The sequence below is a fragment of the Miniopterus natalensis genome, chromosome 2 (assembly GCF_054644295.1).
Source record: "Miniopterus natalensis isolate mMinNat1 chromosome 2, mMinNat1.hap1, whole genome shotgun sequence".
NCBI classification, from domain to species: Eukaryota; Metazoa; Chordata; class Mammalia; order Chiroptera; family Miniopteridae; genus Miniopterus; species Miniopterus natalensis.
Window position 1 is genome coordinate 23,167,492 of NC_142082.1, and position 11,194 is coordinate 23,178,685.

The following is an 11,194-nucleotide window of genomic DNA, read 5'->3' on the forward strand; positions in this document are numbered from 1 at the left end:
TAAATTCAATTTTAAAAAATATCTTCTCTCCCTGGCCAGTGTGGCTCAGTTGGTTAGAGAATCATCCCATGCCCCAAAGGGTCTCGGGTTCAGTTTCCGATCAGGGCCCATACCCAGGTTATGGGTTTAATTATCCTTTCTCACACCAGTGTTTCTCTTTCTCCCTCTTCTTCTCTCTCTAAAAGCAATAAAAAACATATCCTCATGTGAGGATTAAAAAAAATTCCTCTTAAGCTCCTGTCAACAGAGCCCTTAGCAGCTACCACTAAAGAATACTTGGGCACCCGCCTACCGCTCCCAGTCCTATTTTCTCTTTCCTATCAAGGCAACAAGAGCAGGTGCCACACATAATGTATTACACAGGGCTGATCATATTCTTAATAATTGAATAGAGACCATTATCTGTCTATTTAATTGTCTTGTGAATTCTGGCTGGATTCTCTTTCAAATATCTTTCATGCAGTATTTATATCATCCCTTTGATAATTATTTAACTTAAAAAGGTGAGGAAACAAGCTAGAAATCATCAGGCACCTCTACACTTCTCTTCACCCTGCTTGTCTGCAGAAGCCCCCCCTCCCTCCCCCCAACACACACACACACATTCTGGGTGAATCCCAAGGTATGTTACTCATTTGCACATTTCTAATCTGCACATCTAGATGGTCCCTTTTTTAAACTTTGGCTTCATATCTTTTTTTTTTTTAAATATATCTTTATTGATTTCAGAGAGAGGGAGAGAGAGAGATAGAAACATCAACGATGAGAGAGTCATTCATCCGCTGCAGCCCTCAACCCGGGCATGTGCCCTGACCGGGAATCGAACCCCGATCTCCTGGATCCTAGGTTGATGCTCAACCGCTGAGCCACGCCCAGCTGGGCGGCTTCATATCTTTTTAAAGAAATAAAATGTTTTGGGTGTTCTTTCTATCCCTAAAATGTTATGACTTTATAAAGTAAAGACTTCATTTCTACTCTAACATCCACCATTAGTCCACTTCTATGAGCTGCTTTTCAACATGACCTTTCTCAGCACCCCCAACCTTGAACTCCTAAATAAAGAAATGGTAAAATGGGCAGTGAACCAAGTATCACCAAAAAATCATTGTCATTTCTATAATGACCGAGCTGGTCCTTAGCCTCCAGAGAGAGACATTTCCAGGACTTCTGAAATAAGATACAAAGATGCTAATCGACATTTCCAAAGGAAAATCATTACTAATCTCCACATTGACCTTTATTCCCTCAAGTGGTTTTAGGGTGAGGGTAACAGAGATAAATTATCAATACAAGACTAGATGATACAAATAGGTCTGCTTCTCTTCATTCATTTACTCTTCCATTCAAGCATGAACTTGTTGAATTGCCATGTGCAATCTGAGAACTCAAGGGCAGACACAAATAAGTATATTCTACGGTTCCGACCCTGGGGAAGGTTGCAAACTAGTAGAGGTGAAAAATACAGCTATATTGAACCTAAAAAGAACAATGAGTGCACTAAAGACTCAGTGAGACAATAGCTTAACAGATGCACACGGCAGTGTATGATTAAAACCAAGTGAGAGGTTCCCACAAGAAATGTCGGGAGTTCAAAGGAGGGGCTGAGATCAGAGGGAATCTTTTGAGGTCTGAACCAAACCTTGAAGACTGCCGGTTTTTAGGAAGTCATGGGGATCAGTTTCAGCACCACAAAGCCTATTTGGAGCCACCTGCATTCCAGGTGTTTGGTTATAGAAGACCATCAAAGAGAACACATGCTTCTGACAGAACGTGTAGATCCAGAAACAAACGCTTGCAAATTAAATATATATATATGTTAGGCAACAAAATAAATATGCCTACTCTAGTGCTGTGTGAATATTATGCAAAAGAATAATTCATTCCTAACAACAGTACAGCTTTTACAGTTTTAAATGTCTCCTGTCATGAGACTGAAGGGAGTTTCCATCCCTTGCAAGGATGTAACACAAAGAGGAAAATGAGATGATGTTTGCTGGAGTCATTCATTCGTTTAAAAAATATGTGTGCCTGTTAGGTGCCACGCACTATTTAGGATCCGGCACTGGACAGACAGACAACAATCCTGCTTTCACGGAGCTTGCATCCTAATGGGAGACAGGGGATGTGGACAGATGGGCAGTCAGATATGAGAAATGATGAGTGCCATAAAGGAAAACCTTAGAGAAGGGGATGGTGAGTGTGCTGTGGGGTGCAGCTGTTAGATACATGAGACAGGAGGAGAACCATGAGACTGGAGCAGAGGCCCCAATGCAGGGAGGGATGGACCTTGTGGCATCTGGAAATGCACAGGTTGTTAAGAGGTAAGCTTGACACAGTCAAGGAACACTCTCGTGCTCTCCTCCACCCCCTCCCATCACCAAGATATGCCTGGAAGGCCCTCCTCTATACCCATACATTCTATGCCCTGGGACAAGAATTTGGAAGCACTGGTAGAGGAATCGAAAAAGAACAAAAGACAGTAATAATAGGTAACATTTTAGTGGGTGCATGGCGCTGTTTTAAGCATCTTACAAGTATCAATTCATTTAATCCTCAAGCAGCATTAGAGGGTAGATGCTCTAATTGTCCTTATTTTATGAGTGGGAAACAGAGGCACAGAGAGGTTAAGAAACTTGCCCAAGGTCCCACCGCATATAAGTGGTAGAGTCAAGATTTGAACTCAGCAATCTGGAGCCAAGCCTGCTCCTGTAAGCATTCTGCTCTAGAGGACAAGACTGTAGATGGATAGAAAGCCTGGGAACTCTGAGGAAGCAATAAATAAAAGAGACATCAGGTCTGGCTAGGAAAGAGATGAGAGAAAGCCTAGGCAGGTCTCTGTTCTCTAACAGCTGGGTGTGTTCTACAGCAGGGCTTTGTCCAGGCCACTTATTCTAATTATTATTTAGCATTTGCTAAGTGCCTACCCTGTCCTGAGGCCAAGCAGGGAAGCTGAAGTCACAGACAGCTGGAACAGAGCTCCAGGGTCCTTCCTGGGCTCGCCAGAAGGCAGCTGGCCAAGCAGACCGGATAGGAGGCTCACAGTTACCTCTTGATGTTGAACCAATAACTTTCCATTATTTCCTCTTGGACTCTGATTGAATTTACAAACAGCATGAACATTTTGCAAATGCCTGTAGGAGTTTGTTGAGTTAACCCGAGTGACTCATTATGATAGCATCAGCTTATTCTCCTCTCTTCCTGGGGATGAGACACCCTCCTACACCACCCAGGGAGAGGGGAGAGGAGCAGACTCCTCTCTGTTACTAAATTCTTCCCACGAAAGTGGGTATTGGCTTCTTGGGTCCACAGAGTAATGGATTTCCTGGAGTCCAAGACCTGGGTGGCTCCAGCCGGTGCCCAGGCCACTTTGAGGGAATGTTTGTGTGTGTGTGCACATGTGCGTATGCATGTGTACATGTGTATGCATGCCTGTATGTCTGTGTTTGCGCGCGCACGCGTGTGTGTGTGTGTGTGTGTGTGTGGTCACTGTCAGGACAACTTCAGACATTAAGACAAACAGTGGCTCAAGGGTGTTAGATTCAGGCTGGGAGTTGGGTGGGGGAAGGATGGTGAGGACAGACGGCTGCTGGACTCACCCTTTCCCGTGGGCAAATATGTTATAGTTTTCCAGATGGCGGGGAGGAGGGCTATTGGTGGGGAGAGAATATAACACATGAAAAATCAAAAGTGGTCGGGCATTTAACTTCTAATAGCACCACACTAAGAAACTGGTGAAATCCCTAACAGGAAATGCTAAAGAGAAGTGTCCCTGCCCTGTTCTTCTGTACGTGTGGGATGTCTCCCTCTCTGGGGGAAAAGTCACTACTTTCTGTTTTAACTGGGGCCTCTGTTTGGAAGGCTGGAGAGATGAAAACCAGCAGCAGGTTTTGTTGGTGACGAGGGTGGGACCATCTGTGGCCTTGCCCTCATCCCACATCTCCTCGGCCACCTCCACCTTCCCCTGCCCTCTGCAGCTTTCCTACGCAGGCAGCAAGCTTTAGACTGCCTGGTGGCTCTTCCTACTTGGAGGGGCAGCATGTTGTGCAATCTGAGAGACACCCATAGGCGGGTGCCATATGAACACACCCTCCAGCAGCTGTGCCACATGCATTCTTCTTTGGTACTGCACCCCAAGGATCATGGGGTGGACCCTCCTTTCCAGGCTCTCTGAGCCTGGGGTGCTCAAGCTCTGATCTCACCACATTTCTAACCTCCCTCCCCCATTTGTTTCCAAGTTGTCCCCCCACCCCAACCCAGTTCTGGGAAAGTCTATCAGACTTGTTGTGGGGCAGCTGATTGAAGAAGAAATATATCCACAGAGAGCTGCTAAACCAAACATACAAATCTCCAGGCCAAGACACAGGGCCAAAAAGGAATTGGCATGTTGTAGAGAAGCCCATCTGTGTTGGGTGAGGATGTGCCTGGCATTTCTTGAGTGGGTATTTCAAATTGGGAGAGCAAAACTGCTATCCCCCAGGTCTTCTAACATCACCCCTCCATGTGTCTCCCTTTATCTGTTTGCCACTAACCAGTGAGTGACAGCAAGAAAGTCACCTAACCATTCCGCTCCCCAGTCTCCACCTCCACAAAATGAGATCTTATTTCCCAGTGGGAACATCATACTGAGTGAGTCAGTTCTGTATCCTGCAGGCCTGTCCCTAAATATCTCTAAGGCCATCCTTGCCCCCAGGGCATTTCCGAACACTCATGGGGGAAAGGTGCCTCCTATTGAGAACCATTTCAGCTGGTCTTAGATTCTTGGTGAATCAAACGCTAAGCACTTTACATAAGTCAAGATTTAATTAGTACAGTGCATAAATTAATTTTTATTTCATCTTACACATTTGGAGTTAGGGCCTCTTGACCTGTGAAAATCTAAGTAAACAAGGTGAAAATCTGGATCCCAAACCAGATGAAAAAGTTTCAACTTATTCAGGTTATAAAATTTCAAGTATTTCATTGACTTGATGATTAGACACCAGCTGATCAGAAAGTCCCAAGTTTTTAACTACTGTATATTAAATGGTATAAGCATTCCTAAAATATCCACACCGGAAAAAGCTCTTTTGCTCATCCCAAATCCATTTCCCCTGCTTAAATGAATTTCTCATTTCCACAGAGAGCTGTTAAACCAACCATGCAAACTATCCAGGCCCCACAGTGTCAGGAGGAGAAAGAAATTAGAAGACGGTTAGATAAGTCAACCCTTAGCACCAAAGTGAAGGCAGCCCATGCAGTTTGTGGTAACCAAACTCCATTTCCTCTCTGAGTTGTATATCTTGTAATCACATCATTCAAGGTTGTCATTTCCAAGGTCATCTCAGTCCTACTCCTGGTCCATGCAACTATCCTTCCTTGGAAATTCTTGACAGGACTTTGATCAGATACTTTCCTCTTTGGAGACTTCTAATTGTTGGAAAGTTCTCATATAAAATTGAAATCTGATTTCATATGATGTCTACCTGACCCTTTACCTAGTGCTGACCTTGGAAACACCAGTGGCACTCTGGTGACAATTAGGGACTTTCTTTCAGCCTCTTTAGTCTGGCTTCCCTTCCTTGTTTCTTCAGTGTTTCTCCCAGCCACGGTTCCAGAGCCTTTTCCTTGGTGATTTCCTGCCTACATGTGCACTCCTATTACTAAGGTCTCTCCTGAAAAAAAAAATCTGACAATCATCCTCTCGACATAGCTTGATACGACATTTCCCAAAATGTGTTTCCAGGAACACCAGCCCTGTGCACTGTCATCTCAAACGGTGTCCTGGGCAAGTAAATGTGGGAAACACAAACTTTATCGTTAGAGATTCTCAAAGCAAGGGAGCATGTTGGAGCTCTGAGCAGTCGTGGAGAGAGCCTGATCAGTGGAGTTCAAGCCAATGTGCCTCAATGGTATTTGACTCCGACAATTTTCCCCCACCTAACACAATTTCAGGAAGGTCTGGTCATTTCACTCTGACTGATCTCCAGCTAGCTAAGCCCCATCACACTTCATTATATTTCTCGACCCCACTATCTTTTACCTTACCCACCCACCCCCTGCCTCCTCGACATCCAGGATCTAATAACATTAAAACAAAGAACTCTATTGCAATAGCCAACTTTAGTTAGTAAATTCTTTCTTAAAGCAAAACATCTTTGGGGAATGTAATTAACCAATTCCATAATTTTCCTACTTTGTACATGTGAACTTTTGTATATTACATTTTCATCTCTTCAGTAAGCCCTATAATACAATGAATGCAATGCTGCCACTTACCACAGGGATATTTTCTTAGGTGACTGATATTTGCCATTAACTTCACTGACAAATATGAAAGACAAGGAGAAAATTGGAATACTCTTGGCTACTTTTATCATGTACAGGGTATCTGAATCTATTCAGTTAAGCATATTTTTTTGCCTTCCACGAAGGATTTTATGTATAATAATTTTCCTAGGCACTTGGGAGCTAGCTACTTAAAGAAACCCCATGGGAAAGCTTTTGCAAAGTAAGTAAACATCCTGTCATGCATTTGTTGTGGGTTCAGATGCATAGACACTAATTGAGGGTGTTCTGCTTTCAGTTTTTAAAGCACAGGGGAGGACCCCATGCACAGTGCATCCAATAAGACGTTGTTGAGGCAATGGGCACAGTGGGTGATATGCAGGGCCAAAGGTGGCTAAGTGGCTCAGAAAATGCTCCAGAGTGAGATTCTGAAGGAATTGGACCGTGGGCAAGTCATGATGGGGATTAGGGAACTGGGAAAACTTCAGAGGAAGGTGTTCATGTGTGAAAGGCATGAGAGAAGGGAGGCTCCAGGCAGTCCTACACACTGCTCCTGGGCCCTAAACAAGCGGCCTGCAGAGGAGACACACTGAACCGCAGGAGACCCCCAAAATCAACACCCTAGTTCAGTTATCAGCTATGTTTCTAAGCAGGGAGCATCTCTATTGTTACACAAATAAACAAAATTAGATACAAACAAGCAAAGACCCTTAACGACTTAACACTGCCCTATGCATCACCTGCTTGGAATACATAGAGACCAAGTTCCTAACAGCCACCTCGAGAATGAATGGAGCAGAGAGAAAGGGCTCCTACGGTTATCCTAATCCTGGGGCATCTATTTAAATATCGTGTTGTACCTGACACATTCACAACAAGCTGCTAATACTAACTCAGCACTTGACACACAACTTTGGAGTTGTCAGTGCCAAGTGCTATTATATTTGCATTTTTCAGATGGAGACACAAGGACATTCAAAAGTAAGTGATTTTTCTCAAAACCCCACAGGAAGACAATTTAGATGGAGACTGAAAACCCAACCCTGCCAACCTGTCAGTTCATCACTCCATCTGCAAATGTTTTTTAACCAAATCTGAGAAAGACCGCAATTCTAATAAAAGGCAGTTTCTATGAGGGATCTATAAAGAGAAGAAAAAAGGTAGTGGTGGAACAGGTTCCACTTAACCAATCATTCAATGCAACAGCCTTGACACATTTTCACATTTTACACACACACACACACACACACACAAGTCAGAGTTGATGTTCAGTGATCATTCACTTTTTTAACTCCCTAGCAGTCATTTAGTGGCTGAGACATCCCAAAGTAGAGATGGATCAACTACTAGATGAGGTCCACAGCTTTAAGGGGACCAGAGGATGGGGGAAGATGTGAGCTGGAGAGAATGGTGGGACCTTCTCTGGCCCAAAGGACAGGTAGTGTTTGGATTGACACTGAAGGGATGGAGATGGAGGAAAGACCCGGCTTGGAGGCCGACAGCCATGGTTTGTTCTGATTCTATCAAAAGCTTGAGGAAGTTGGGCTGGAAGGCTCCATTCTAACAGGTGACACTGAATGGCAATTCACACGCACTTAACAATGAAAAGACCTCCACAGCCATTGCCCACGTCTGAATGTAGACACGGCCACTTCCTGGGCTCTTTGGCCTGAATTTAACTCCCCAGAACCTGATAGTGGTAGCTAGGACAGATAAGGAAAGCGAAATATGAGATATAATATTACCCCAAGAGGTACCCCGCAAAATAAACGCATAATGCACAACACTAGTTAGCTTCAGAAATCTCCTTGAAAGATTGGATGTCTTTCAAATAAACAGCAATTGAAATGAACTTGGCTCATCTGATTAAGGTTCAACTGAAGAAGAGACTGAAAGAAGAAAAGAGAAATAACAATGGCCCAGAAATGGCTAGTGTAACACTCCCGCTAACACACCAATGCTCCCCGACTGGAGTCTGGCAGAGGCTGCTACTTTATCACACGCTCTTGCCCACAGGCCTAAAAGTGGCTCCAGAATCTTTCTCATCACAGCATCCCAGGCAGCTGCTACCAACCAGACTGGCGCTGACACGGGCAATGAGATTCATGTTCTATTCCAATGTTGTTAAATCAGCAATTTGTAACAAATGCGACGCTCTCGGCTGTGGGGCATGAATGGTTCATCAGGCTTTACCAGCCCTTTGATGACATATTCTTCCAGAATCTCACCCCCTGCTTTTCTGATTGCACATTTTCCACTACATTGTTATAACTGACCTGCCATTTAGGTTTTCTTAATGGGACAAATTCAGTGAACAACCAACCCAAGTGAACAAGAACACACGCACACACACACACACCAGAAAACCAGAGAAGTCATATTTCTCATTGTGAAGTTGGCAGGCTGATGTCAACAACAGGTTCCAGTGAGTGGGATTAGCATTAACTCAGTTCCCAAACCTGCTGTCCTTCTTCGGTTGTGCCTCAAAATCAAGTTATGGGGACTACAAGTGGGGACCAGATTCCAGACCACATGGGGTCTGTTATGAACAGTCTGTCAACCCTCAGACAGCAACCTGATTTCCTCAGTCTTCCTGGCTGCATCAAGACTCAGTTTTCTCATCTGTAACATGTAATATTCCTAGGTGACCACTGCGAGCATTAAAGCAGCTGAGGTGTGTAAATCACGTAGCATCATGGCAGGTACACAGTAGCTGCTCAATAATGTTAGCTGTCTGCCGTTCCCCTGAACTGGGACCACACTGATTCTCACCTGGAGAGCAATCTATTTTCCTGACTGGTTTTTACTCCCTCTCACTCCAGTGAACCCTCTTCTTGAACCTTGCCAGAGTGAGCTTCTGATCATGATGCTTCCCTACTCAAAACCCTTTGCTGGCTCCCCAACACCTGTGGAATAAAGTGCAAAGCCTTAGGCTGACCTTCAGAAACTTTCACAGTCTAGCCCCTGCCTACCTCTTCATCCTCATGCCCACCACTGTCCACCGCCCACCTGTCCCCAAACACCTGGATCGTGCACCTTTCCCAGATACACGAGGCACTTCTACACTTTCCACCCTTCTGATCATGCATTCTTTGCTGCCAGCACCTTCCCAGTCTTTGTAAAATTCTACTGATTCTTCAAGGCCCATTCAAAGTTCTCTTCCTCTATAAAGCTTCCCTAATAAACTCCCTGGTTCAACTGACAAGCAGAATTAATTCTTCCCCATTCCGGCCTTCCACTAATGTAGCACTTACCTGAACTGAAGCTATCTTAAAGGTAGGAAGGTGTTTTTTAACTTTCTTAGAATGTTTAAAGTTGACCCAGAGAAGAAAGCATGACTTCAAAAAAATTATCATAACCACATATCATTTCCTGATATGCCAGGCTCCAATCTCGTGTACTTCTCACAACAACTCTAGGACAATCACTGTCGTCTCCAGTTTACAGATGAGAAAATAGAAGTATGAGGAGAGCTTACAGCTGGTCCATCGGCGCCATCTAGAAAGCGGTAGAGCAGGGATTCAAACCCAGGTGGTCTGGCTGCAGAGCCCAGAGGCTGGACCACTGCAGTCAGATAGTTGGTCCTTAGTATTGCTTGGGCAAGCCTACCTGCACTGTGCAGTCCAGGCACTGGGGATACAGACTAGTGGGGAGAAAGGCATATAAAATAATAATTTCAAAACAACCAATATGTGAGGCAAGGAAGACAGACACCTACAAGCATCGAAAAAACAAGCAACCCAATTAAAAAACTGGCAGACCACCTCAATAGATATTTCTTCAAAGAAGACATACAGAGGCCAACAGACATATGAAAAGATGTTCAACATCACTACTCATCAGGTAAACGCAAATCAAAACCACAATGAGACAGCACTCATACCTGCTGGAATGGTTACTATCAAAGTGTCAAACAACGAACGTTGGCAAGGATGTGGAAAAAGGGAACCCTCGTGCACTGCTGGCGGGATTGCAAATTGGTGCAGCCACTATGGAAAATAGTATGGAGGGCCCTCAAAATGTTAAAAATAGAGCTACCATATGACCCAGCAATTCCACTTCTGGGTACCTATCCAAAGAAAATGAAAACACTAATTTGAGATATACGCACCCTTACGTTCATTGCAGTATTATCTATAATAGCCAAGATATGGAAGCAACACAGGCATCTATCAACAGGTGAATGGATAAAAAAAAAGATGTGGTAAACACACACAACAAAATATTACTCAGTCATAAAAAGGAATAAAATCTTGCCATTTGCAACAACATGGGTGAACCCAGAAAGTATTATGCTAAGTGAAATAAGTCAGATGGCGAAGGAAAAATACCGTACAGTTTCACTTATATGTGGGATCTAAAAAACAAAACAAAATAGAAACAGACTCATAGATACAGAAAACAGACTGATGGCTGCCAGAGGGGAGGTGGGTGGGGAAACCAGCAAGAAAAAGTGAAGGGGAGTAAGAGCACAAATTTCCAGTTATAAAATCAGTAAGTCATGGGAATATAATGTACAGCATAGGAAATAAAGACAATAGTATTGCAATAACTTTGTACAGTGACAGAAAGTTATCAGACTTATTGTGGTGATCACTTCATTTGGTATATAAATGCTGAATCACTGTGTCGTACACCTAGAGCTAATACAATACTGTTTGTCAACTATAATAGAAAAAAGAATTAGTTCTTTGCATCTGTATGATTCGAGATCCTATTACAAAGACTTAGGTGTATGCATTTAATAGAAGATTTTTAGAGATCAAAATCCCTTTAAGAACCTAAGGAATAAAATCTAATAGTGGAACTTCAGGCTTCCCAGAAGATTGGTGTTGGAGGACTAGGGGAGTCTACTGGTACCTTCAAATCACACCGTGTAGACAGAAATATTAGCCAGCCCCAAAGAGACTTAAAAATGACACCCCTAGCC